General features: G+C 35.7%; 1 protein-coding gene across 1 annotated transcript in view; it reads left to right on the forward strand.

The window, feature by feature from the left end:
* Window positions 1-677: 677 nt before the first annotated feature.
* The window catches only part of LOC128861251 (myb-like protein A), an 85,510-nt gene continuing 58,243 nt past the window's right edge, over window positions 678-27,944 (forward strand). The window contains exon 1 of the mRNA XM_054099235.1: window positions 678-1,714. The gene's annotated coding sequence lies outside the window, so the exon portion shown is untranslated. The remainder of the gene's footprint in view (window positions 1,715-27,944) is intronic.

Below are 27,944 nucleotides of genomic sequence, written 5' to 3' on the forward strand. Positions count from 1 at the left end.
AAAAGCATGAATATTAATATGTAATTTATTTTAAGATAATAAATACTCTTAGCTTTCCGGAGAAAATGTTTTCTGAATGAGCTGCCGCCCCCTTAATAGCCTTAGATGCAGAACATTTCTCCGATAGGAGAACGAATGAATCCCCTCAAACACACAATTAGCGATGTTCTTTGATATTTTAGCATTGCACTACAAATATTTTGTGAGCTGTGCGCCAAAAAAAAAGCCAGACATTTTTTAAATGGTAACTCTAATTACTGCCAAATAAAGTTTTTACTCCAATTCTACGTCCAAAAATGCTCTACTGACAAAGCGTTGCTGGCATGCAGTGCCAAAGCAAAAAGTCTACAACGAAATGCGTTCAAAGCAAAGTTGGCTAAAAAGCATAACAAAAATAAAAGGTAGGTGAAAAATACTTTACAAAAGAGCGGGCAGAATGCATGTGTGCTCCAAGTTATTGCAATGCTTTCGGCTCTCAGCGAGTAGCTCTCTTCTCAGAGCGATGATCCTCAAGCAATCGCATCTCACGAAACGATTGGCACACAGTGCTGGCGAAATGAAAGCAAATGGAGAGCGAGGAGAGCAGGTGTGCGCGTCAACGCCGAACGCTCATAGCCGCTCAGCCACAGTTGGAGCACTTAGACGCCACATGGACTGTAGCAGTGCGCATTTAAAAGCGGAATGGAACAGTTCGACGACGCGGCGATTCGATTCGGTTGCGTGAACAGTATGTTTTCGATGCGAAATATAAATTTTATGCAATAGAAATAAGTAAACAAGTATTGAAAAATCTATAAGCGCTTTAATGGCGACGGCGACGACGACAAGCTAATTTGAAGAAAAAAAGTAATTTTGTGATTTTACTATAAGTTTTGTTTTTTTGTTTGTTTTGATTTGTCTCAAGCGCGGCAAATCTGGCGTTAATGTTTTTTATATTTGTTAATAAAAAGCAATTAAATTTCAGTTTCGATGCGAAGAAATTCAAAATCTTAATTTTTTTGCGACGCGGTAAGACCAACAGGGCGAATGAGTAATTAACAAAGTACAACAAATAAAGAAAGATCGAAAGAATCAAAAAACCTAAACAAAGCATTAGTGGCCCAACAAAAAGAAAAAAATTAACTATTTAACTTTAAAAAACAAATTAAGCCACAAAAAGTATTATAAGCGCACACATGCACGCATAGGCGGATAAACAAACCGCTGTGTACTCGCTTTTTATTTATAATTCAGGCAACAACCAACGGCCGGTAAAAGCGAATGCCGTTTCGCATTTTTCGCTGTACAATTTCACATTGCTTACAAACTATTTTTAACGTTGGAAAATTAATTTTTTTGATATTTACAAAAAAAAAATAAAAAGTTCCAGAAAAAAATTTAAAAATTAAAAATAAACGAAATCTGTGTGTGCGGTCTACCCGGCTGCTTCGAGTGTTTACGAATTGTGGCAACATATGGCAAACATTTCTGTCTATTAACATTCCACCACCCCATTTAAAGAGCGTAAAAAATATGCATTTAGTTGACTGCGCTTGAAGAGTCAGAAAGTTCAAGAGGACCATTTCTCTGTCGTCCGGTAAAACAAGAAAAAAATTCTGTATCGAAAAGTGGTGGTTTCGAAACGGCTGTTTTTGCAATAATTGCCAAACGGAAAACAACGGTGCCTCAGCGTATGCGTTTAGCTGCTCGACTTTTGTTTATCTTTGCACGTCTGGTAAGTTTCAAAAACGTTTCTGCATTTTTGCATCATTACTTTTATATAACAGGTGTTTCTTTAGCGGCTTAGAAGATTTTGTTTAGAAATACAATATATATGCAGTTATTAGTTTGGGGAATAAGTAACCCATTATTTTTGGGAAAATTTGTTGCGCAAATGGCTTAAAACTGCTTTATTATCGATGTTTAGCTCTTGGGGAATGCTAGGACTATTAACGAGGAGGTCAACTTCGATTATTTCTGTGATTTTATCGACATTTTCGACGGCCTGCCTATGAGAAGTGCATCTTTAACATCAAAAATGGCTGAACGGAAGCGAAGAAGCCAAAATTGCAAGTAATTATCTGTTACAATATCGATACCATAAACACCATTAACAATTTCAGCGACTTGGCTGTAAATGTACCGAATTTTCCCTTTCCATGACTTCCATTGTTAACACCCTGTAACTCAAAACTTAATGAAACAAGCAAATAACAGCAAAGGTGTTTTTTTAGTGTGAAATGTCACCTTAAAAACTAGCATAAACTTTGAACTGTGCGGTAGTTACTTTACGCCGCGAATGATGTCCACAAGGGGGGTACTATCGCCATTGCTCTGGTCTATCCTGGCTGACGATTTGGTACAAACCCTTAAAAATAAAGGATATAAAACAATAGGGTATGCAGATGACAATCTGTAATAATTAAAGGCAACCACAAAAGAAACATATAGGACTTAATGCAGGATGCCTTAAATATAACCAGGGAGTGGTGTAGAGAAGAGGGATTATCAATCAACCCTTCCAAAACCACTATTATCCTATTTACCAGGAAAAGTGTTCTAAATATACCCACCCACAACTCTTGAGTAAATCCTGGGGTCTGAACCCTAAAATGACTTTCTGGATCTACAACCAAATGGCAAGACCTATTGTACTATATGGAGCTTTGGTTAAAACAAATCAAACTACTGCTATATCAAAACTGTGTAAGCTACAAAGGCTGGCTTGCCTAAGGATAACAGGGACCATGAGAACTATCCTCCCTGCTGGCATGGAAGCGCTTTTAAATTTACCACCGCTACATTTAGAAATACAATAGGAAGCTACTAAGCAAGCACTTTCTTTTCATATGAAAGAAAAACTTAAGCCAGGAGATCTTACTGGACACCTCAATAAATTGAACGGGGTTCAACATGCAGTATGCCAGGCAAATGGCCACACGGAACGCGTACTCATTTTGTAAAGAGATACAAGGTTATCTTCCCGTCTAGGGAAGAATGGAACACTAACCCAACTTGGATAAATGATGACTCACAAAAATGGTACACAGATGGTTCCAAAACACTCCAAGGAGTAGGAGCAAGAATAGTGGGGCCTAGAGAACACAAATCCCAAACACTAAGTACAGATACCACAATTTTCCATGCGGAGCTCTTCGCCATAATGGAAACAGTGGATATCATATCCAAAAGAGGGTTCGAGAAAGTAAAATTTGAAACACTTTCGGCCAGCCAATCGGTTCTCAAGGCCTTGAATAGCTTCAAATTCAAGTCAAAAGTCCTAATAGAGTGTAACAATGCACTCAACCAACTGGCCATTCATAATCAGGTCTCACTGATTTGGGTACCAGAACATGAGGGACACGAAGGAAACGAAAAGGCAGACTTTTATGCAAAAAAATGGGTAGAAAGGCAGTTTATTGGGCCAACCCCATTTTTCGGCTTTAACAAAAATAATATAAAACAGGAAACCAAAAATGTATCCAAACTAAAATCAGAGAACAGTGGAACGGCACAAGCTCTAACCCTAGATAAAAAGGGCCTCAGATTACTCTGTGGATCACTTACAGATCACTTTGCCTGTAATAAGCACTTCAACACAATAGTGTTGTCTAGTAGAAGATCACGCAGGTTTTCTGTGATGAAGAGGAGTCTATGGAACACTTAATCACCAACTGTGAGGCATTCGGCCACAAGAGACACAGAATCCTTTGCTCGTACCTACTAGAGCAGGAAGACCTACAATTGCTCCCTCCTCAGGAGCTGGTTCGATTCCTCGGTATACTAAATAATTAAAATTAAGCACTTAGGGGCGCACAATAGATCAAGCAGTCGCAGTGCATAAAGGTTTTACCCTAACCCGTACAACCATTACCATTACCATTACTTTATGAGATATCGCTCACTACAGCCATCTATAAAATAATGGTAATTGGCGTTTACACCCTTCATGGGTTGTTTGGCATGGCTCCTTCTGCTATTCGTGGAACATGCTTTGATATATTTCCACAAAATGGAGGGACCTTACGCCGCCTCAGAACGGCAGATGCCTTTTTATGAGGAGAAATGCCATGAAAAATGGCAGAAACACTCTCGCAGGTTTTCCTTTGTAAGCCAAGTGGCGACCGCTTGTTGAAAAAACTTTTCATATCATTTGGTGTAGCGAGCCTGGGGTTTTAAACCCGTGCACTTCCGAATGGTAGTCACATACCAGATTTCTGGATAACTACTTTTTTGCGAGCCTGAAGGGTGTAAGCATAGTCTCGTTGAGGAACCACATTAGAGTCGTCTAAGTTTTTAAGGACATGTAAGATAGGATTATGGAAATTTTTCCTGGACATCGCAATGGATCTGTGAAGAAAACTTTTCATAAGACAATTGCGTGTGCCGATTACCATTAACGAAAGATCGCTAACATCCTTAGTTTTGAAAAAGTAGTTAAGGACGCCCGAAGTCACTGACTTGCAAGCCACATCAAACAGTGTTGTGTTTTGGTGGTGAAACGGGCTCGCTTTGATCTCGTTGCCCTCGATGTAGCCGAATGGTTGTGGTGACAGAATTATTAACACAGGTATAAAGTGTTTACCCCTCGGCAGGCAAAGCCAATAATTCGAACGAAATTCTGCCATGAAAAAGCCTCTCATAAAGATTCATTCACTCTTTGGCGGAAGTACAAAACATATGGAAACACCCGTTATATTCGCATATTTTGTATTTACATTAATGGCCGCTCGTTTTTGCCATTTTTCCTGTGCACCCATACAGATGTATTTTTATTTCATACACACATTAAACAGATGCCATTTTGACCGCAGTTATACTTTCACATTTATGCACATTTCCGGCAAATTTGAACAGAATTGTATTTTGTGAATTCTTTTTAATGGATTAAAAATATACACAATTTGAATAGAATTTGAGTTGACTGGGAAAAAGACACGTTCCCAAGCACTCAGTCAGAGTTGTCCATTGTATTCAAGAAATGAGGTAGCTGAAAGAGGAGGGACGGATATCCTTTTCAAGCGTTCCAAACGGTTTAATATAATTGCGAAATTTGTGAAAGGATAGTTAATGTACGTTTCATACAAAACAAACTACGAGCATCCATTGGAGGGAAGAAAATACATACAAAGAAAGTAGCAAAAAATAGCGTGAAATTTGAATGACTTTAAACTTGCAGAATGTAATACATGGGCTGAAAAGTCTCGGGACTAACAAAGAAAACACGTTGTTTTTGTTCCCAATTAGCTTTGTTCATCAACGTAATTTCCATCAAGAACTACGCAATCATGTCAGCGCCGCTCCAACATTTCAATACAGCTTTTGTGGAATAATTTATCTTTTACCCGAAAATAGGCCTCAGTTTCAGCGATAACCTCCTCAATACAACTTTTGTAGAATAATTTATCTTTTGCCCGAAAAAGAGCGAAATTTCTTAACGGCGAGCATTTTTTTAGGTCTGCGAACAGCCGTCCAACAGTCGCTGGGAGCCAAATCTGGCGAATACGGCAATTCGAAGTTCAAGTGGGAGCAATTCGATGTTTTATTGTCGGTATAAAATTAACACAGGAAATTCTTTTTGATTCACACTTTTGAAAATAACAAAACCAGCGTCGCAGCACAACAACTCACAAACTAATGATTAAAACATCATGAAATTTTAACAACTGTCCTTTTAAGGTTAGTATTAACTGAAAGAGAGGTGCATGTAATAAAACTAGTGGCATCTATGTGTTAGGCCGGGAAATTTTCAGCCCATGTGTTAACGGTAAAATTGAATGGGCTACCCAGAATTTTTCTAAAAATTCTAAATGAAGAACTTAAAATTTGTAAATTTTTTTTAAATTTTGCTCAAAGTGGGAAAAGTTGAGTTATATATTGTAGTTTTTATTGTAGTAAAACCAGCATTTAAAAAAAAATAAATTAATAATAAAAGCTTGGCGAAATTTCGTTGTTCAGAAAATTAACTACCTTCTGAACGCCAGGAAAAGTACAGGGTTTGATTGCAAACTAATGAGCCTTCCTGCGCGGAGCGTCTGCCAAGCGCTCAAATGATCGTTGGGCCTTCCCCTTCCACTAGAAACCGGTCCCAGTTCGCTGGCAACAGCGGTGCAGTCAACATCGCTCCGCGCGTGAAAGCTGTTTTAAAAGTGTGTTAGGATTTTGCAGTGGCGAAAATGCAGCGATCGTTGGAGCAACGTTACTCGAACAAATTTTGCGTAAAGCTAAACAAAACGAGTACCGAAACCATTGGACCAAATCTCTGTCCAGTGCTCAGGTAAAACGGTGGCACAAGTCGTTCAAGGAAGACCGGGACGACGTCGAAGACCGCTTTCCTCTGCACCTCTGCATTGGCCAAGATGGGGGTTCCGGTGTTTCCCCACCCTCCCTACAGCCCAGACCTGTCCCCTCCGGAATTCTTCTTGTTCCCGCGCCTGAAAAGAAAGCTGAAGGGGAGGCGTTTCGACTCCATCGAGGCGATCCAAAAAACTTTGACAGCCGAATTGAACGCGATTCCGGCGGATGAGTTTAAAAAATGTTTCCTGCAGTGGAAGGACCGCTACCAGCGGTGTATTTGACGCTTAAGGGTCCTATTTTGAAGAATATTAGTTGTATAAGCCAAAAAGTTTAATAAAACTGCTTAAAAAAATAAGGCTCATTACTTTTCAATCAAACCCTGTAATTTGTTTCGCCATCATCCTACAGAGAAGACACAAAACACTCAAACGGTTATTATTGTTGTTTTTGTTGTTGCATCATCATAAACATTCCCCATACCTATACGGGAAAATCCGGGTGTTTCCGGTTACGTTGTCTGATGGCTGTAATGACAATGCTGTTCCCAGGGAATATGCTTCCTAATCAGTCTTATCAGTTAGGAAAATAATTTCGTTCTATCCGAATTTTTTAAGAAGGTTTCAGATGTCTTCTGGGGGTTTGAATTTCACCAGTGGTTCTCGCACAGTTTGCTTTCAAAGTCCGTTACCCATCCCTCTGCATATTCGATTCTGGCTCATTGAGTGAAAAGCTAAAAAACTGCTACTAGCAGTTGTCCTAATCTGAGGATGTGTAATTCCTTTAGTAATAAAAAAAAAAACAAATAACTGGCGCATATACTTCCGTCAGATGTTTGGCCGAGCTCCTCCTCCTATTTGGGGTGTGCGTCTTGATGGTGTTCCACAAACGAAGGGACTTACAGTTTTAATCCAACTACGAACGTCAAATGGTTTTTTATGAGAAGCTTCTTCATGACAGAAATACACTGGGAGATTTGTCATTGCCTGCCGAGGGGCGACGGCTATTACAATAGAAAAAACTGTTTCTATCATTTTGCTGTACCATGCATGGAGATTCGAGCCTACGCACTTCCGTATGGTAGTCACGCACCAACCCATTCGGCTACGGCGGCCGCTTCCTTTAAATTTGACAAATATTGGACGAACACAGATCGCAGAACTCACTAACGCTCTTAAACCCGAACATATGTGGTAGCACTAATGGGACACTCAATGATAGGTCCTATAAGCACTCTATAGCGATTTCTGATGTATGTAGCTAGAAAGATGAGGAAATGAAGTTTATTATATATTGGGCGAATATTCCACACTTAAGATTTCAGGTGGACCACCGGGAACAGACTGGGTATTACTATGAGTTTTTGTAAATCTTTAAGAGTAGCTCATCAAACTTAACCTACTCGATTAAACTTTATCTCTGGCTCTAATTTATTTGGATTATCCACAGTTCATCCGTTTGCCAATTAACGTTTTACTCCGAATAGCTAGGTGTCCCGATATCCACATGAGTTCGAGCGTGGCCACGACAGACACAGATTCGCGATAGACTTTTGGCTCCTCTAACAGTGTAGAACAACTTTTGAGCATTTGTGAGCGCCTTAATCAGTCAATCAAGCATATCAATCTTTATACTAACGTTTGGATGTGCGCAACAAAACATCTGAAGATTGAAAATATCTGTAGTTTTCTTACAGTCTCTGTATTATTGTCGAGATTAAACGGTTTTTTGAAATAGATTGGTGATTTTCACTGAGTTGTTAGATTTTATTCGGCCATTCATGAATCGAATGACTACTGTGACTATCATCCTAACCAACATCTCTAAAACGGACATAGACATATCATTTGGTAATATCGAATGGAGTGTTAAACTGACTATAGAAGAATGAGACTGACTAATAAAGAAAAGTGCGTAAAATATACAATAAACAGATTGCGTCTCTCCCCCGCAGTATGAGCTTGCATTGAGACTGGAAGAAGCTTTCCTTAGCTAATAGTATATCCTCCAAGTTCAACTCATCTAACATCCCTCTACCTCTGAGCTGATCTCATCGTACGTCGTATATAAGTAACACATTTTTTTGGCTTAGCCTTAAATAACATCGACGAAAAGCCATATTTATTGCCGCTGCGACAGACAAAACACAACTATTGTAATATTACTGGACCGGACGGAATACAGACAAACATTAAACGACTTTCATCGGGAGATCCTTAGCACCTTCCTAAACTCCCGTCCGCTGTATGCCGTTATCGGAGTTCAACCAGATGATTGCAGATGAAGAGAGCCTCGTTACTTTGGCTCATCGGTCTGAATATTATTTTATTTATTTATTTATAGCAGGTTAAACTTCTGCTTATCGAATCGACCCCAACATACCCGATATACGAGTATGTCCAGCATGTGAAGGCACACTGCACCCTGCTAACCACCTAATCACATGCCCTACCAAACCTATTCGCCAAACATCCCTCTCCTTCTGGACCCAAACCTGTCGAAGCAGTACCTTTTCCTGGTCTACCGTTAGATGAGTTAGACGATGACGTCCGGTACCTACACCACGCTGACATTGTTTAGAAAACTGCTATAGCAGCAACAGGGACTAGTAAAGTAGCTACAGCAGCAAAAACAAGTTTTTAGAGAGCTAAACTTATTGACGAGGCTCAAAAGTACATGAGGTCGAAGTGCAAACCTCTTATAAAATCTATCTAAAAAAAACTTACAACAAAACTTACAAAAACCACAAATCCACCTTGGTTTTTGCCAGCTTAATTCAGTGTGTATTGTCAGAATTTCAAGCTTATATTCGGTTCATGAAAATTTTACAAGTACATTTTAGTTTTTTTTTCTTCTTCCTTTTTTCACTCCTCTTCGAAGCATATCACCTCTACAAGGCTTTTCCATCTGCTGTATGTTCGCGGAGTGTTGATCTTCTCCAAGTGTTTTTGAGCGGCCGCGACTTTTGCTTCTCAGCGGCACTCTTGTTATGCTGTGGGATTTCTCACATGCGGCCTATGCATCTCCATTTTCTTCTCTTCGGCTCCTCGTTGGTTAAGTTCCAGAATTCTGTATTTCTTATTTTGTTTGACCAGAATATTCCGCATATTATTTTTAGGCATTTTTGAGGAATACTTGCAGTTTGACATTAGCCTCGTTTCACTGCCATTTATTAAGATGAATTTTACACATGCGCTGAATACGCTTAGGTTAGTTGTTCTAGAGATTTGTGCGTCTGACCAAATTATACTGTGCCTTAAACCAGTCCGTTGACTTAACGAACCTGAACAGCTGTTATATCTTCAACTCTGATTTTTGGTCTCTGCCTAACTTATTTTTCTTAAGCATTTTTACTTAACATCATATGCATGTATGTATGTTTGTATGAATACTTATTAGATGCTCATTAAATGGAATGGAAAGAAAATTGTCCAAAAATTGGCTTTATTTGCAGAAAGACTGACGTTGTTAGAAAACCAGGCAAAACTATTCTAATTTTAATGTTACTCTGTATAGCGCGGCATACGAAGCATCTTGAGGGTTAACACAAACATATCTGCATACCTACATAACCAATTGCGTAAAAAGGGCCAATGAATCTGTGAACCTGTAGCTGTAATTTCATTCATCCACTACGAATATTCTATGAATTGTTTCGCTCGTAAATTTATACAAATATTTGACCTTCAAAGCCTCCTATTCATACAAGTATCTAAATTATATTTATTTATATGTATGCATATAATCATCTACTCCCAACGGCGTTGCCCCTTTGCCCCAAGTTAGCCCTTAGGTTATAAATAATTCGCCACATCTGAGGCGTAACGTTAGCACAGTCACATTCCTATATGGAAACCGCAAACCAAATGTAGATCTTTTTTGTTTGCTTCAAATCGCATGTTCATGCATTCATACACATCTACATGCATACATACATACATACATACATGCATACATAGATATGTACAAATGTGGATGCTTCGAAGTTTTAATAGGTAAGACCTGCGCTGCTTAACCTGGCGCCTAAGCCGTAATTTAAAAGCCTACACCCCATACCTATTAATGGCGCATTCTATTAGACAGCAGCTACATACATACACACCTATGTATGTGCATAGAGAACTAGCTAATAATCTCTATATAATTTTCAATTTTCCTTCAACAAAGAAAAAAATTTAAAAAACACAGCAACCTTGAATGAGGTGAAAAAATAAACAAAATAATTAAGCTTATTTTGAAAATTAATGCGTATTCACCCAAACCGATTATGGTTTTTTTTTTGGGCGGAAACAAGAAACTGGGATTAATAACAGTTGTATTAAAATGTAAAATTTTTCACAAACAGTGAAACTGAAACAAAAGTCATTATGGCTACATCTTATTAAAATAATTTTGAAAAATCTGTGAAATCTGTAAGTCGCAGCGCCGTGGAAGTGAAATATGATTTTATTGTTTTTCTATTTCGCTACCCACAGATCGAGGCATCCATAAAGGAAAAAGTTGAATAGATGATAAATTTAAATTTTGACAACAAATGTCTCCTTCAACGAGCTCAGTAAATAAATGCGCATGCATGTAGGCATATACATACATACATACACACATTCATTAGGCGAAATCCACAAACAAAAAAGAAAATACAAGCCGTAAAGGCAAGATTAAGTTGTTGCTTAGTTACAAAAAAGAGATATGCATCGTACGTACTTATCGCTCCGCTCGGTTTGCTGGAAGAAAGTCATATCTCGAAATACATTTTTAGATATATATTGTATAAGTATGAAGAAATAAGTATCAGACTACCACAGCTGTTGTGCTGTGTAAAGAGCGTATGTCGATATCTTTTCACAGTATTTTATTAGCAAAAAAGCTATCTTCCCTTCTACTTAGGGAGACAAAATAAATTGGAAACTTTGAAGCCGTTTTTAGTTCATTATTCATTTTTTGAGTTATGACGTTCTTTCAGCACACGATCGATATACATACCTATGCACATATATCCACAGTCAGTTGCAGGTTGAAAAACGCTGGAGTTTAAAGAAAAGTAAATATTTTACTAAATTGTAAATATGCAGTTTTATTTCATTTTAAGTACGATAAAAAAGATTTATCTATGCACTACGAATGCCATTCTCGTTTTCTATGGCATCGAGATTTTCGGGATCTCGTTATTACAATATTGGGATCCCGCTATTAGCCACCTAATTTAGCTATTCATTATTTTGCCACAACTTAACTCGAAAAATATACATCCATTTTGTTGGAGTAGGAGGCTTCTCACATAACAAATAATAAATAATTGGGTATTATATATAATCTTTTATTTAAAGTGAAAAATATTCCATTAGTAACAGAACAAACGACAATCAGAAATGCTATTAATTCGTGGCAATGTCGAAAAAATGCTATTATCAATTCCGACGTGATTATGAAACTCTTCCGCTATTTCGTAATTTGGGCAGTCGGTATTCTTGATTCCGAACGAATTGCAGCAATGACAGTTTTTCGTGACAAATTTATACGAATTTTTTACTTTGGCGAAGGCATAAAAAAATGAAAGTAATAAGAAATTAAAAAAACACTAACAAGAATAATAAAAAAATTAAAAAAGAAATAAAAAAATATAATAAAAAAATATTAAAAAAATTTGTAATTTGATTTGAAAAAAAAAAAAATTAAAAAACAATAATAAAAAATAAAAATAATATACATAATACAAAAAATTATAAAAAATTTTGTGATTTAATTTTATAAAATGAAAAAAAAACAGTAATGATCATAAAAACTAAAAAATAATAATAAAAAGTGATGTTTTTTGATTAAAAAAAAATTAAATTAAAAAAGTATAAAAAAATATAGCAAAAAATTATGTTATTTGATTTAAAGAAATTTAAAAATTATATTATAACAATAATAATAATAAAAAATAGTAATAGAAAGTTTGGTGATTCGATACTATAAAATGGAAAAAAAATAACAATAAGAATAATTAAAAAAATAAAAACTATAATAAAAAAATAATAATAATACAAAAAAATTTTTAAATTTAAAAAATATTAAAAAATTTGATTTAAAAAAGAAAAAAAAAATTAAATTAAAACATATAATAAAACACTGTTATTTGATTTTAAAAATGATAAAAAAATTACAACAATAATAATGAAAAATAAAAATACATAATAAAAAATAATAATAAAAAGTTTGTGAATTGATTAAAAAAATAATTATAATAAAATAACAATAAGAATAATAAAAAAAATAAAAAAGAAATTATAAAAAATTATGTTATTTGATTTTAAAAAATATTTGATTCAAAAAAATAGAACAAATGATAATAGTGATAATAAAAAATAAAAGTATATAATAAAAATAATAATAAAGTTATGAGATTTAGGTTTATAAAATATAATACAAAATATAATTTTTTTTTTGGTTTTGGTGGGTGAGGTAGGGTTCAAAATGCCTTCGAACTTACAGCGACCGTCGTCTACTGCGTCGTGTGGTGTGGCCAATAAAACAGTCCCTCCTCCTCTCCTGGGAACTGCTTTGTGCATTACTTCGGGAGGGCCCAGAACGGTGTCCATGAAAAGGGCCAATTCTATTCACCCACGTCTGGGTCCACCATATTTGTAGCCAGCATTCATGCTATAGGCTCGTCTTCTTGGGTCTCTATCTGCGGGGCTTCATGTTGTCGGCTTATCTTCTAGTCAGGTATATTAACGTCTCTGTCCATGTCAAGTTTTTTGGCACGTAGGACTCGCTCTATATACGTGCGAATAATTTGCCAATTTTCTGCGCTTTCTATCATTTTATCAGTGATGTTGTCAGCTCTTAAGGGGTCTAGTCTGCCTTCGACAGCTTTGCGATCTAGTTTCCATCTCTCACATTTGAAGAAAGTGTGATCTGCGTCGTCAATAAGTGCATCTACGTAGATACATTTAGTGGTTTCTGACTTGCCTATTTTGTTAAGGTATTTGTAAAAGTATCCATGCCCAGATAGCATCTGTGTAGTATAATAGTTTACCTCGCCGAACTGTCTGTTATACCATTTGTCTAGATTTGGTATAAGAGTCTTCGTCCATCGGCCTTTCTTCTCTGACTCCCATCGCTCTTGCCATATTTGCAGTGTATGTGCTCTAATTTGCTGCTTTGCGCTCGTTTTGGTGCGGGCGCGTGTGTGGTCTCCTATGGCGTTTGTCTCGCTCTTTTTAAAGTTCCATAGTTCTTTTCGCTCTCTCGCTAGCAGATCATACAAAATATAATAATAATAGTAATAGTAATAAAGATTAATAATAAAGAATAATAAAAAACAATGTTATTTGATTTGAAAAAATATTTGATTTAAAAAAATAGAACAAATGATAATAGTGATAATAAAAAATAAAAGTATGCAATAAAAATAATAATAAAGTTATGAGATTTAGGTTTATAAAATAAAAAAAAAATAAGAATAATAATAATAATTTTTTTTTAATATAATAATTTAATAATAATAATAATAATAAAAAACAATGTTATTTGATTTTAAAAAATATTTGATTTAAAAAATAGAACAAATGATAATAGTGATAATAAAAAATAAAAGTATATCATAAAAATAATAATAAAATTATGAGATTTAGGTTTATAAAATTAAAAAAGAAATAACAATAATAATACATTTTTTTTAATATAATAGAAAAATTTAATTTATAAAAGTAAATTAAAAAATATAATAAAAAGTAATAAAGAATAATAAAAAACAATGTTATTTGATTTTAAAAGTTAAAAAAAATAACAACAATATTATTAAAAAATAAAAATACAAAAAAAATAACAATAATAATAAAAACAATTTTTTTTAAATATAAAAGAAAAAAATAAAATAAAAAATAATAATAAACTATGTTATTTGATTTTATAAATTACAAAAAAAAATTACAACAATAATAATAAAAAATGAAAATACATAATAAAACTTAATAATAAGAATGTTTGTTATTTGATTTTAAAAAATAAAATAACAATAATAATAATAAAAAGAAACTAAAAAATATAATACAAAATTATGTTATTTGGTTATACAAAATTAAAAAAAAATATTAATTGTGAAAATAAAAAATATAATAACAAATTTTGTGATTTGATTTTAAAATATTAAAAAAAAAAAAAAATTGTGTGATTTAATTTTATAAAACTAAAAAAAAAAAAACAATATTAATATAAAAAATATAAAAACATATAATAAAAAATTGTTTTATTTGATTTTAAAAAATTAAAAAAAGAAAATAATAAATAATAATAATAATAAAAAATAAAAATATATAATAAAACAATAAATATATATAATAAAAGTATATCCAACTAAGGAAAAATATGCTATTCTATGCCTACTATATTCCAATCTGATTGAAAACAAAAAAAAAAAAACAATATTCGCAACAGCAGGCGAACTGTACGTCATATAAGAGCGTAGCCACGATTGCCTGTAACTTTCCACTTAGTACAGATAATGTTTGCTGGTAAAACATAGACTAACTTCGCGTTTCACATGAAATGGCTGTCAAAATCCATATAAACTACATGGCCGTGAAATATGCATGAAATTTCGTATGTAGTATATGACGGCAAAGTAGTACTCAATTCACGCCGTGGCACATGATGCCAGCAACATTTTTTCACACCCATTAAAAATGCAGTTGTCATTTAAAACTGACAGTTCGTTTGCGGGTAAAGTGCCTGAGTTCGAATACTCAGAAGGTATGGCACTTTTAAGCTAAACGTTTTCGCAAAGACTGTAAGTAAATCTTCCTTATATTTTTTTGTAACCAAGTACTGGTATATGTGTCTTAATTTGTTTAAAAACTCTTTTATTACGAAAACTTGTCAATTGCGTCTGGGGCGCTGCTCTTAAATTTGACGTTTCTTATCATTTGGCAATCAATGTTGCTGGCGAAACTTCATGGCTGTGAACTACTAAAATTGTGTTTAAATTTGTGTCCCGCGCTTTCCCTTTTTGTTTTTTAATAAATATATTTTTACTTGTTTTTGATCATTAATAAAATGAGGTGAATCTGCACATTTAAATAGTGAAATATTTACCTTTCAATTAATAAACTTTAAACCCGTATTTAAACTTTGGCCACTGACTGTATATAAGTATTAGGGTGTGCCTTATATGCCAAAAAAAAATTTTACTAATGCTATAATAAAGAATTTCACTTTTCTAGCATAATTGCAACCAGCCCCGGCCGAGCTTCAAAAGTACATTTTTTTTTTTTGTCCTGATATTTCGGTCTGCTATAAAATAACTATAACTGCAATAAATTAAGTGAATAAAAGTAAAAATTAAATGAGATGAACATTAATATTTAATTAAAAACATAAAGTAATAACAATTAATCAGGGTAACTTCTTTTTAGAGTAGTTTTTTTTACAGTCCGGATACAATTTTCTATGTTTCTGGACACAGCGCAGCAAAAACTGTTTTTGTTTTTCTTCGGCCGTGATAAGTCAGTTAAAATCTTACATTAATTTCCCTTTAGCCCTTTCAGAATTTTCCTTCACAACTCTCAAATGACATATTCTTCTTTTAGCTTTCAGAAAAGCAACATTATTATCCCAAGAATATACATCTTCCTTTAGAAAAATGTCGTCGATCTTCTCCGATACGAAATCATCCAGTATTTTCTCTGAAAAATAAAAATAAAAAAAGTTAAATAACAAAATATAAAAATCAAAAAAAGATTTAAAAATATCACAAAAAGTCAATTTAACTTACCAAACAACTTTTTAGTTAGTTCTTCCTTCGACGGATCATAATGTTTACTGAATTTTGTTCCTGTTGAAGTTGGCAATAATTTTCTTTTTAGTTTAGTTACTAACTTCATCATCAAACAGGAATGACTGTCTCTTTACAGAAATACGATAAGTGTCTACTCCCAAAAATATTACGCACAGTTCGACCAATTCGCGGTCATATCCTACAAAACCTTTGTTTAATTTTGTCTTATAAAATATTAACAAAGCTTGAATGTCTGTCTCGGCGACACATTCTTTTATGAAATTAAGAGATGGTTCAGTGTTACTAGAATCAATATTTTTCCCATTTTCTCTGAACTTTTTGAACATCGAAATATTTGGGTATTTTGCTTAATCTTGGTTTCAAATACAGCCTTTAGGATGACGTCAGGCGAAAAGCAGTAGTTCTCTTCCTAAAGTTTGCTCCAAAACTGCACAAGCTCCATTGAAACAGCCAGTATTGGAATCGTTCTGACGCAGCACATTATTCGTACTTCATCGTTAAGGTTCCAGTCAAAGAAAGTTGTAGAGACGACCTTAGCATGAAATTGTTCTCTATCGTCCAACGAAGCAATAACTGGCAGGCGGGTTCCTTGGGAACTTCGCACATCTAATTCGGGTAATAGTTTTCCATCCCAATAGACTGTGACTACTACGGGGACATTGTTTTCGAAGTCAGATTTTATTGCTTCTGCCCTTGATTTTATAGTTCCAGTACGAATTCGCCTAAACAAGGATTTGTTAATAGGTAAATCATCGCTCCTCAGATCAAGCGCTTCTACCACCACATTAAGAATGTAAACGGGGTCTCTAATGCTTAACTGGCATCGATCTAAAGCTGCAACTAGTTTAGGTGTTATGAGATTCTTTCTACTTCTTTTTGAACTTTCCTCATGGCGTGGGACGTCCGGCAAGCTGAGTTCAGAATTCAAGGTTTGTTCTTCGTCTGAATCTTCCACACTTTTTAAGTTATTTGTGGTGGCAGTAGATGCAACAACCAGTGATTCTCTTTGTCTTACAATCCTTTCCTCTTCTTCCAGTTTTCTTTTTTCATTCTCTTAAAAGCAGCAGCTTACGCAATATCAAAGAAATTATACCTGAGCACAAGATTTGCACTTTTACTAACAGTCAGTTTAACCAGACGAATATTGTAAAATAGGATTGAGAGAACTTGTCGATTAGCACCATTTATTTGATAGCTAGGCAATCCGATAAGGAAAATATTTTTTTTTGTAACTCCGTAATTCCACCGACATGTTTACGCAGTAAACAATGGAGCACTAATAATCTCCAAAATCGCGTATGAAATGACAAATAAAACATGTAGTTACAAGTTATAGCGCAGTACTCATGCAATTTGTATGGACAGGTTTAAATCGCAAGTCGGCACGGGTTATAAAGGGTGGTTAAGTTTCAAGGGCCGGTGTTAATTTTGAATAAAATACATTTTTTTAGGGAATTATTATCATTTCTCTTTATTATGGTAATACATACGCGGCCGCGGCGGCACACCTCCATCCGATGGTCCAAATTTTCGAATTGCTGATGACGCTGAGGCATAATTGAGGTTCCATGCCGTTAGGGTGCCGAATTATCTCATCCTTTACCTCCTGCATTGTTACTGGCTTATCGACGTACACCTTTTCTTTCAAATAACCCCAAAGAAAGAAGTCCAACGGTGTCAAATCACATGATCTTGGCGACCCATTGACATCGCCGCGACGCGAGATTATTCGCCCATCAAATATTTCGCGCAAAATAGCCATTATTTCGTTAGCTGTGTGTCAAGTGGCACCGTCCTGTTGAAACCACATATCATCCACATCCATATCTTCCAATTCGGGCCATAAAAAGTTCGTTATCATCTCACGATAGCGAACACTATTCACAGTAACTGCCTGACCGGCCTAATTTTGGAAAAAATACGGCCCAATGATGCCGCCGGCCCATAAACCGGACCAAACAGTCACTCTTTGTGGGTGTTTTGGTTTTTCGGTAATCACTCTTGGATTATCATTCGCCCAAATGCGGCAATTCTACTGATTGACGAATCCACTGAGGTGAAAATGTGCCTCGTCACTGAAGATGAAGTGCGCGACATGCATTTTGATTTGCACGCCCGTTTTCATAATAAGCCTGAATATCTTGAACGTGTTGCTTGCTTATGTATCTTTCCATGATTCAAATTGAATTAGTCTCAAATTGAAAAATGTCGAATGAAATGCAAAAGAAAACTTGACGTTTAGGTGTGGTTTAGATTCAACATCGGCCCTTGAAATTTAACCACCCTTTAGTTTATAAATCGAGCTAATATTTTTTTCTAGAAAATATGGGGTTATTACGAAACTTTTAAAAAGGTATGCGTAAAAAAATATTGAATTTGAAATTTAAGGGACACCCTAATGCATATATTATAAATTATGAGTAAATAAATGATTAAGTGTGACATTTAAGTTCTTTAAATAAACAAAAACAGAAAAATGGTATTTTGACTGAGAGCTGCGAGAGAGAGCGTGCAGTAGCACGTGAGACAACAATGACGGGCAGCTTTTCTAATTGAGTTGACAATTTTTGTAGTTATTTTTATAGCAAATATTTTAAGAATTTTGAATTGTATCACTTCGGGGCTTTCCTTGGCATAGCCTGGAATTAAAATAAAATACTTTTCGTTTGAAAAAAGAGGCAACAAAAAATAAACACCATCCGATGAAAGAAAAGTTGATTGAGTGCGGGCATACATACTTACACACACATATATTTTGTTTTTATAAGTCTCATAAGCGTACGAGTACGCACACACACTAGCAAAGGAGTATTCGTGCTGTTTAGTTTACTATTCTGATTAACCCACTTTTTTAACACCTCATAGACGCAGCAGCAATTATTTTCGTAAAGCATAACTTATCTCTTTTCATTGTGTAAGGATCAATCAAGAAGCGATCAATAAGCGACTGCTGCACAATGGCGTAATTAACTTTTTTGTTTGGACAATTCGTTTCATATTTAATTATGTGCCTATTTGCAAAGTTATTCAAAAGCCGTGAAAACCAAGTGGATAGCAAATTCTTGTGTAAATTCACACAGCCAGAGAAAAGCTTTTATACTATATGTATGTGTGTATATTTTTTTTTGTTTTTTGTAATACACAAAGAATTTTCACGTGAACCAGATTAAAAAAGTAAAAGTGTAAAATGTAAAATTTTCCTCACAGCCCTCAAACACACTACAGGGGGAAATGTTTTTTTTTTATTTCCATTTTTAAATTGCAATCTGCTAAACTCAAACAGTAAGCAATTATTTTTAAAGTAGTAGTAGAATTCTTTGTTCTCTAACCAATTTTAGATAAGCATTCAATTTTGCTTGAGATTAAAATCAATTTACGTTACGTTCGCCTACTTTCTCTGATTCTGATAGTTTGCGCATTTATTCATTTTCATGATTTGTTAGTCGTTGTACTCATTCCAGGTGTGTTCAAAAAGTATCGCGAATTTTGAGTTTTTGCAGGTAACGTATATTCGAATTTCGATTTTTTTGTGGCGATATGTTGGTACTCATGTCATTTACTCATGCCGACGAGTTAATGGTTGACAGCTGCTTTGCTTGCACGTGTTTCGGCTCCGCTTCGATTTTTACCTATTCAAAAAGATGGATCAAAGAACCTGTATAAAATTTTGTGTGAAAAACGAGATTAAGTGGGCAGATGCATTCCGAATGTTGACTGTGTCATACGGAGAAGCTACTTTGGATCAAAGCAACGTTTATCAAAGTGTCCTCAGAAGGCCGAGAAGATGTGAACGATGAAAAGGGTGCCGGCGTACCGGACGCCCGAGCACTTCAACAACAGACGAAAAAATTGATGAAGTGAAGAAAATGGTATTGGCCAATCGTCGAATCACCGTTAGAGAAGTTGCTGAGGACCTAGACATATCGATTGGCTTGTTCCATTCGATTCGACGTGGAAACCAAAGCTCAATCATCTCAATGGAAGCTGCCGCACGAACTAGGACCGAAAAAAGTGCGCCAAGTTCGGTCGAATGTAAAAGTTTTGCTTACCGTTTTCTTCGATTGCAGAGGCGTTGTGTATCACTACACTCTTGGCATGTATTTTGTTGTTGCTTAAAACCTTTAGAATGTCTAACTCGAAATGTCAAAATTCTTAGTGGCGTGTATTTTGTTGTTGCTGAAATTCTCTATTCCAACATCAAACCGTTAATCGGGCTACATTACATGGGAAACGTTAATATTGGGGGGAAAAAGGTAAAACAATACAAATACAATAAAAGAACAGTTTTACTTGTAAAAACTTCTAATCAGCTGCTCAGCTGCTGCTACCTTGTTGATGTGCCTTGTAAATTGTTTGGTGCTTGTAAGTGGGAAATTCAGAATTCAAGACGTAAAAACAAAGCCAACTAAACTAAAAAACTTTTATTTCTAAATCATATAGAAAATACGATTTTTTTAAATGCCTCGCACCTAGCACCATTTAGCAGTTTCGTTTTTTTTCAAGCAACTTTTTTCTTGTAGCCAAAAAATTTATAAGTACATACATACACACATACATACATACATATATTCTGAGTATGAAGCCAAGCGGACCGTAAATAAAACATTTTCCAATATTGCAACCCAAGCGCCACCTAGTGAGTGCTTTGCTTTGCTTTTGTTTTTTTTGCAAACGTATTTCCTCTCACATATTCAATGTGGACTCACCACTTGTTTAAGCGACTTCCGGTTAATATTTTATGTCGCAACCGCATTCGTCTTAATGCTGATCAATCAAAATCACAGACACAGTTTTAGTTCAAAAATACATCAGGAAGTGACTGAATATCGCAGTGTGAAGAGCGAAAAAATATTTTCAGAAAGTTCAGCAGTGATACACTTTTCAGTTGCTTACAGAAAGTAAAGGGTCGTGCAAAAATGACGCGTAAATGAATAGTTGTTGGACGGTATCTGCTTCTTATGTCATCTTTGACATTTTTCAAACAGACGGATGCACAATTTCACACAATAGAACAACCCGTTGAAGTTATTGAGACTTACGAGTATTGGTCGATCTTTTAGCACAACATATAGCACAATTCGTGATTTTTGGTTGGTATTTCGTCCGAATAAGTCGAAATTTCAATTGTGCAAAAATTTCAAGAAACTGGTTCTTCTTTTTGTAAATTTTATTTTAATTTTGTTCTTACGAATCACTTTCGATAAAGGTAGGTAGGTAGGTGAAATGGTTGAAGTAAACACAGGCAGTGAGCTGTTGATGTAATGGAGAAGATTAATGGAATTTAGGTTGGCGCACTGCCCCAGGCTGTCGAAGAAAGAATGGCCCAGTGAACTTGATCGTCTAGCTGCCAAACCCGAACATTTATAGAGAAAGTGCTCAATAGTCTCCTTCTCTGACAGGTTCCTACAGCATCTATAATGGGGGTTAAATGGTAAACCTAGTTTTTCCGCGTCGTTTTGAAATGGAATGGTGTGGAATCCCTAACATTTTCTGAGTTCCCGTATATTGTACCGGGACCAAAGGATTTTCGAAATAGCACATGAAGAAATGGAGCTCCATCTTTTCTGCGCTTTCCTAAGAAATAATTTTTGCAGTTCCCCTTTAACACCTGTCAGGGGGATGCCAATGACCTAGTATGAGGGTCCTGAGGCCAATTCAGTCCCCTTCCATCAGCTCATCAGCTATTTCATTTCCCTCTATACTCCTATGCCCTGGAACTCAGATCAGAGAAATGCTACCTGCACACCTAAGAGATTTGATCTCCTCTTTATAGGAGTTGACTAGTTTGGTTCTGCATCATGGCATGTTCAGAGCTTTGATCGTGACTTGACTATCGGAGAAAATGTTAATATCTCCCTCGGTCCCACGTTCCTTAAGCATTTTGCATACCTGCAGGATTGCAAAGACTTCTGCCTGAAAAACACTAGCAGTATTCGGCAGTTTAAAGGAGATAGAAAAATTTTCTGATTTAGAGAAAACCCCCGCTCCGACTCCCGATTTCATCTTGGAGCGGTCAGTGAAGACATAGGTGCAAGCTTCGGCGTAGATCCAGAGACAGATAGGTTTTTCCACCTCTAGTTTGTGTAATGCAGTGACATTTGACTCCGCCCTAATGTTATTAAAAGCACCCTCTATATCTATAAACGCCGTCGAAGTGAATTGTTTGCCCTTTAGAGACTTTTCCACAGTACCTACAACCTCGTATAAGGCTGATTCCGTGGATTTCTCTTTCAGGTAAGCATGTTGCGCTGGCGATCATTTGAACTCCATGGGCTCTCGGATATGATAATCAATCAATGTTTCAAACACCTTTAGGATAAATGAGGCCGAAGTTCCATAACCTAACCTAATTTGTCGAAGAAGTTTCCGACGTTTCGATGTTACACGGAGCATTTATATTGTAGAATTAATTAAATGTATTTTTAGACTCGAAATTCCCATGTTTTCGGGTTTATTTTGTTATGTTTTACATGCCGTCATTGTTAGCAAAAAACGTCCAAATTCCAATTCGATTTTTTCGCGGCATTGCCATTCATACCCACAAACTAAAGCAATTAAAAAGTATAATCAAAGACAAAGAAATAGCTTACAACAGCGGATGGGCACAGTTACAATATTAAACGTCGACTTTCGCCAAAAGTTATAGTCAGTCAGAACAAAAACTGTCCAAGCTGTTGGCTGCCGAAGTGCTTCGCAGACTTTCAGCAACATTTTTTGCGTTTACTTTGATTGCGATTGCTAAATTTTCGGAAGCAGAAGCATAAGTTTAAGTAGCAGCAAACGCAGGAAAAAATATTGGAAGTTTTAAATGCTGGATAAGGTCGACTGTGTTATTATATTTAGATGAAGCAGATTACATAGAATTATATTAAATTAGAACCGTAATTGTCATGCTTAAGGAAAGAAAACAAAACTAGTTGAAATCTCAAATTCATATTGTAGTAGTTGCGATATACTCCAATTTGCTGATGGGTAGCCAATGGCGATAAAACCGCTGATATAATAGTTTTGATAGAAGCACTTACGGACATATGCACAGACATACTTACGAAATGTACTCCTGGATATGCATTAAAATTCCATTGCACTTTATTGTATTTGTCATGTTTGTAATGTTGTTTCATTTCTGTTATCACCTTTCACTATCGCCACCATGTGAATCTAATGCAACTGCTATACTCGTATTACTAACAGATATCCGCCTGACATTTGGTTTTGTCTCCGCCAGCGCCAGCGCCTCCAAGTACGAATAACTCACAACCACACACAAACCGTCGATTAGTTAATTTCCGTCATGCAACTAGCGGCACGACTATTCTTTTATAACTTCTTTGCCAATAGTGTTTTAAAATCTTCAATTGCCTATTTTTGTAACACCGTGAGGCAGTACTTCTCCAGTACTTCAGGAGAAAATCGATATGTGTGCTATAGTAGAACTTAGTTGTAATAAGTCTCCTTCAAATATTTCAAAGTCTCACTCAAAACGCAGGATGCGAAAAATTATTTTTAATATGCGTTGAATAAATTTTAAAAATAAGTAAAATATTAAAATATGATATGAAGAAATATCTATGAAATGAAAGTAAAAGGAAGAATATTTAAACATTTTTTTTCACAAAGGAAAGATGTTATTGATGATTTATTCCAAAAAAGATGTGGCCCGACCGTATTTTAGCTAAAATATGCTAAAAAGAAACCCGTTTACTTATACCTAAATATAATGAATATATATGTAATGCGCATATTCATATGTACGTATGTATGTATGTAAATACTCGTATTTGGTGTTAAAGTGCATTTTCCTTTAACATTACCAACAAATTTTACACCTGTGTTCACAATAATAGCGACGCGACATATTGCAATGTTTCGACTATTTATTAATTTTTTATTTATTTTCTTTTATAAAAATATAGTCCACATTACTACAAAAACCATGCAAACTCAAAGTTTCAAATATTCTGTAAAATGTATTAAATTTTCATCAAACTTTTAAGTCAGAAGCTTTGAAAAATTCCAGGTATGCAGTTTTATAGCCCATTCAATTTTAGTGTTATATTGTGTCAGCTTGAAGTGGCACACAAATTGTGTGGATTTTTGATGAACAGTTTTTTCTCGACGGTTTTATGCAGTTTCTTCTATATAGCAAATGCTGCAAAAAATTTGTTTTTGTAAGAATGTATATTAGGGCGGATCGATTTAAAATTCGCTCATTGCTCTGTGCAAATCGTATTCTAGGGATCAAAATAAGAATTTTTACCGAAGGAACCATACCTCTAAAACAAAATCTGATGTCCCCCAATTTGGGTCGAACGAAAAATCCCACCTTGGCCCATTTGGAGTGCTCCAATCGAGTCCAAATGTATGACCGACCCCACTAACTTTGGATGGCCGATCCACCCATGCCAGTGGCACACCCCCTGGAACTCTCCTGGGCGGTTCCCCATACAATCATTTCAAAATATTATATCACCATTTTTGGCCTTTACATGAGAAAAGAACCTAAAAAGTTCGACGCAAATTGGGGGACATCAGAATTCGTTTTAGAGGTATGGTTCCTTCGGCAAAGTTTCTTATTTTGCTTCCTAGAATATGATTTTCACAGAGCAATGGGCGATTTTTTTGCCTCCCCACAAATCGACGCGGCCTAATGTATATACATATATTTGAATATAGCCACGGAGAAAATGTACGAACCCGCCAGAAAAAAAAAACGCAATTTAGGGCCCCTTCAATGGGCTATGAAGCTGCCCATATCGAAATTTTCTAGAAACTCCGATTAAAAAGTTTAAAATTTTGATAGAAATGGATGGATTGATGAGATGGACTCCGCTCCATCAGAAAAAACAATAAAACGATGGTTTGCTGCCTCCAAAGTAGTCGTAGAGACATCGATGATGCACAACGCTGTGGATGTCCAAATGAGGCGATAACACTAGAAAACATCAAAAAAATTCACAAAATCTTTTTGAATGAACAAAAAGTGAAGTGAGTTAGCTGAATCAAATGAATGAGTTGGCTTTATACTGCATGAGCGTTTGACTATAAGAAAGCTGGGTTCAAAGTGGGTGCCACGTTTGCTCGCTGTTGACCAAAACGAACAACGTAAAAATCAATAATTCTGAACAATGGCAAAATTACATGAATTGAACTTCGAATCGCTCCCACATTCACCGTCGATTCTCCAGATTTGGCCTCCAGCGACTACCAACTGTTCGCGGCCCAAAAAAAATAATGCTTGTCGGTAAGAAATCGCGCTCGCAAGAAGAGGTTACGTTGAAATTGAGGCCTATTTTGAGGCAAAAGATAAATCGTTCTACGAAAGTGGTATTGAAATGTTAGAGCTTCGCCGGAATGATTGAGTTGTTCTTGATGGAAAATACGTTGGAGAAATTAAATGAAAAATAAATAAATAGTCCAAACTTTGCAATATGGAGACGAACTTAAAGACATGGAAAAAAGTTTCGTCCGACGCTTTTCAGAAGATTCTGAAATGAAAATGTAAAAGAAAAACATTTTAAAGTTTCCTTCATTTTCCTCTTTCAATTGATACCATACGACCATACTTTCAATGATGTATACATTTTCTTCAATCTTCAATTGATTCAACTTTGAAGCCCTCTTAAGAGATTCCTGACGTGCTGGTGAAAAACTAGAATCGCAGATTCACTGCATTTGAGCTATTGCGTCTGACATAAATCGATTTTTTCATGGGCTAAAAAAATAATAGTTTTGTTAAATGGTGTAGTAACAAGTTTCATCAGCTGAAGAAGCAGCAGCGTTACTTTGTTAATAATAAATAAATAAATCCAACTATATGAGATGACTTGGTGTGGAGTTGCCTGTCTTCCATCGGTCGCGTTCGCAGGTAGCGGATAGAGGAACGCTCGGCAGATATGTACGGTAGGTGGGAAATAAAACACCACTCGCGGACCGAAACGGGCAACACCTGCTTGGAGGGGTAGGTAGTTTGTTTAACTATCACCAAGCTAGGATAGGCGGGCTGGCAACCTACTTATTTGAATCTTAATTCCTAACGAATCGTCAAGAAGCCCCATGCTCCACAAGGAGTTAAAGGAAAACATATAAATATAGGGTTATTCAATAGGTGCGCTTCAACTTTTTTCCGATAGGGAGGGCGAACGACGCAATATTTTTTATTTTTCGCTTGTCATTTGTAAACTTCATTAGTATACATTTCATCATGGAACGCTACACACTTGAGCAACGATTGCAAATCGTGCAAACTTTTTATGAAAATAATCGTTCTGTTGCTGCTACTTTAAGAGCATTACGGCCATTTTACGGTCCATTTAACAAGCCGTCCCGTTTTGGAGTTATGTGAAGTCATTGGTCTACAGTAACAAGCCGGCGACGATTTGTGAGCTCAGAGCCAATATTGAACGCGAAATTGCTGGAATTTCGGCCGATTTATGCAAAAGAGTGGTCGAAAATTGGGTTCAATGATTGGACTTCGTAAAACGTGCACGCGGTGGTCATGCAAAAGAAATCGAATTTCATACTTAAATGTATATGTTCAAACTCGATAATAAAAAAAAAAATTAGTTAAAAAAGTCAAACCGTTTGTGTTTTATTCAAAAAAGTTCAAAAGTTAAAGCGCTCTTACTGAAAAACCCTATATATACCCTATGATCAGAATGTACTGGGAATGTTTAATTTAAACGAACCGTGCACGTTGGTAGGACTGTAAGACACACATCTGTCACTTTTTAGCGCCATCGGATTAGTGTCTGCCTGGCCGGCCGGATGTGTGGGCAAACAATTCTTGGATTTTGCATGATGATAACGCGCCATCGCACCGAGCTTAAATTGTGCTGCATTATTTGATCAAACAAAACCGTATTCAGCTGATATGGCCCCGTGCGGCTTCTTTTTGTTTCCTAAGTTGAAGTTACCACTTCGTAGAAGGAGATTTCAGTCTATAGGGGAGATCAAAGAGAATGCGACGAAGGAGCTGGGGTGCATGGAGGACTGAAGGAGATACAATAAATTTGCCTGAAATTTAACTCTGTTTTGTTTTATTTAAACATTCCCGGTACTTTCAGATCATAGGGTGTGAGAGGACTTGAGAGGAAAACATGCTTTAGATGTCGGGCGACCAGGCAGCGATAATGATTTCTTCAATTATTTTGCTTCTGCAAATGTCAAAGTTAGCAATGACAAGATGACAAGCGAATAGGGCATGGAGAGATGAAGACACTAGATTACTATGGCTGTAAATAAAATAAATAAAACAATTATTAGCCTTTCAAGAGAGAATATCTCGAAGGTTTTGGCTTGTACAACAGGTTGTTGACTACCGGTTTTGGCAGGCATTCCTTGAGACTAGGAGTTTTCTCCTATGAATATTGTAGAAGTTGTATAGATGAGGCAAAGGAAGCAACAGTTAAGCACTTCCTTTGAAAATTTTCAGCCTTAGCTAAAATCAGAGCAAGTTTTCTAGGTAAACACTTTTTCAATTCTCTTGCTGAAGTGTGTGGCGTGGGGATGGAATCAATTCTGCGTTCATAAGACCCACAAAATGGTTCGACGAAGATAAATAAATGAGATTTCTGTGTCGTACAATGGTATCACAATGGATCTGTAAGGTCTAAGTAAGTTGGTCGTACAGACCGACTACCATCGTAACCTAACCTAACTTAGCAATGACATGCAGGTGTCAAAATATTTTGTAAGATTTGTCCTTCCATCATGCATCCTTTATTGCTGGCCGCGCGCGTAGAATTTATAAAAAAGTATGCGACTTTAAAATGAATTTTCATTAGAGCTAATATTCCCACAAATTTCCATTCAATACAATATGAAAGTGGGAAAGTACGATACAACAACAAAGTGGGAAAATTTATTATTGTACTGTATTGCAATTTAT

Source organism: Anastrepha ludens, chromosome 4, assembly GCF_028408465.1.
Source record: "Anastrepha ludens isolate Willacy chromosome 4, idAnaLude1.1, whole genome shotgun sequence".
In the NCBI taxonomy this organism is placed as follows: domain Eukaryota; kingdom Metazoa; phylum Arthropoda; class Insecta; order Diptera; family Tephritidae; genus Anastrepha; species Anastrepha ludens.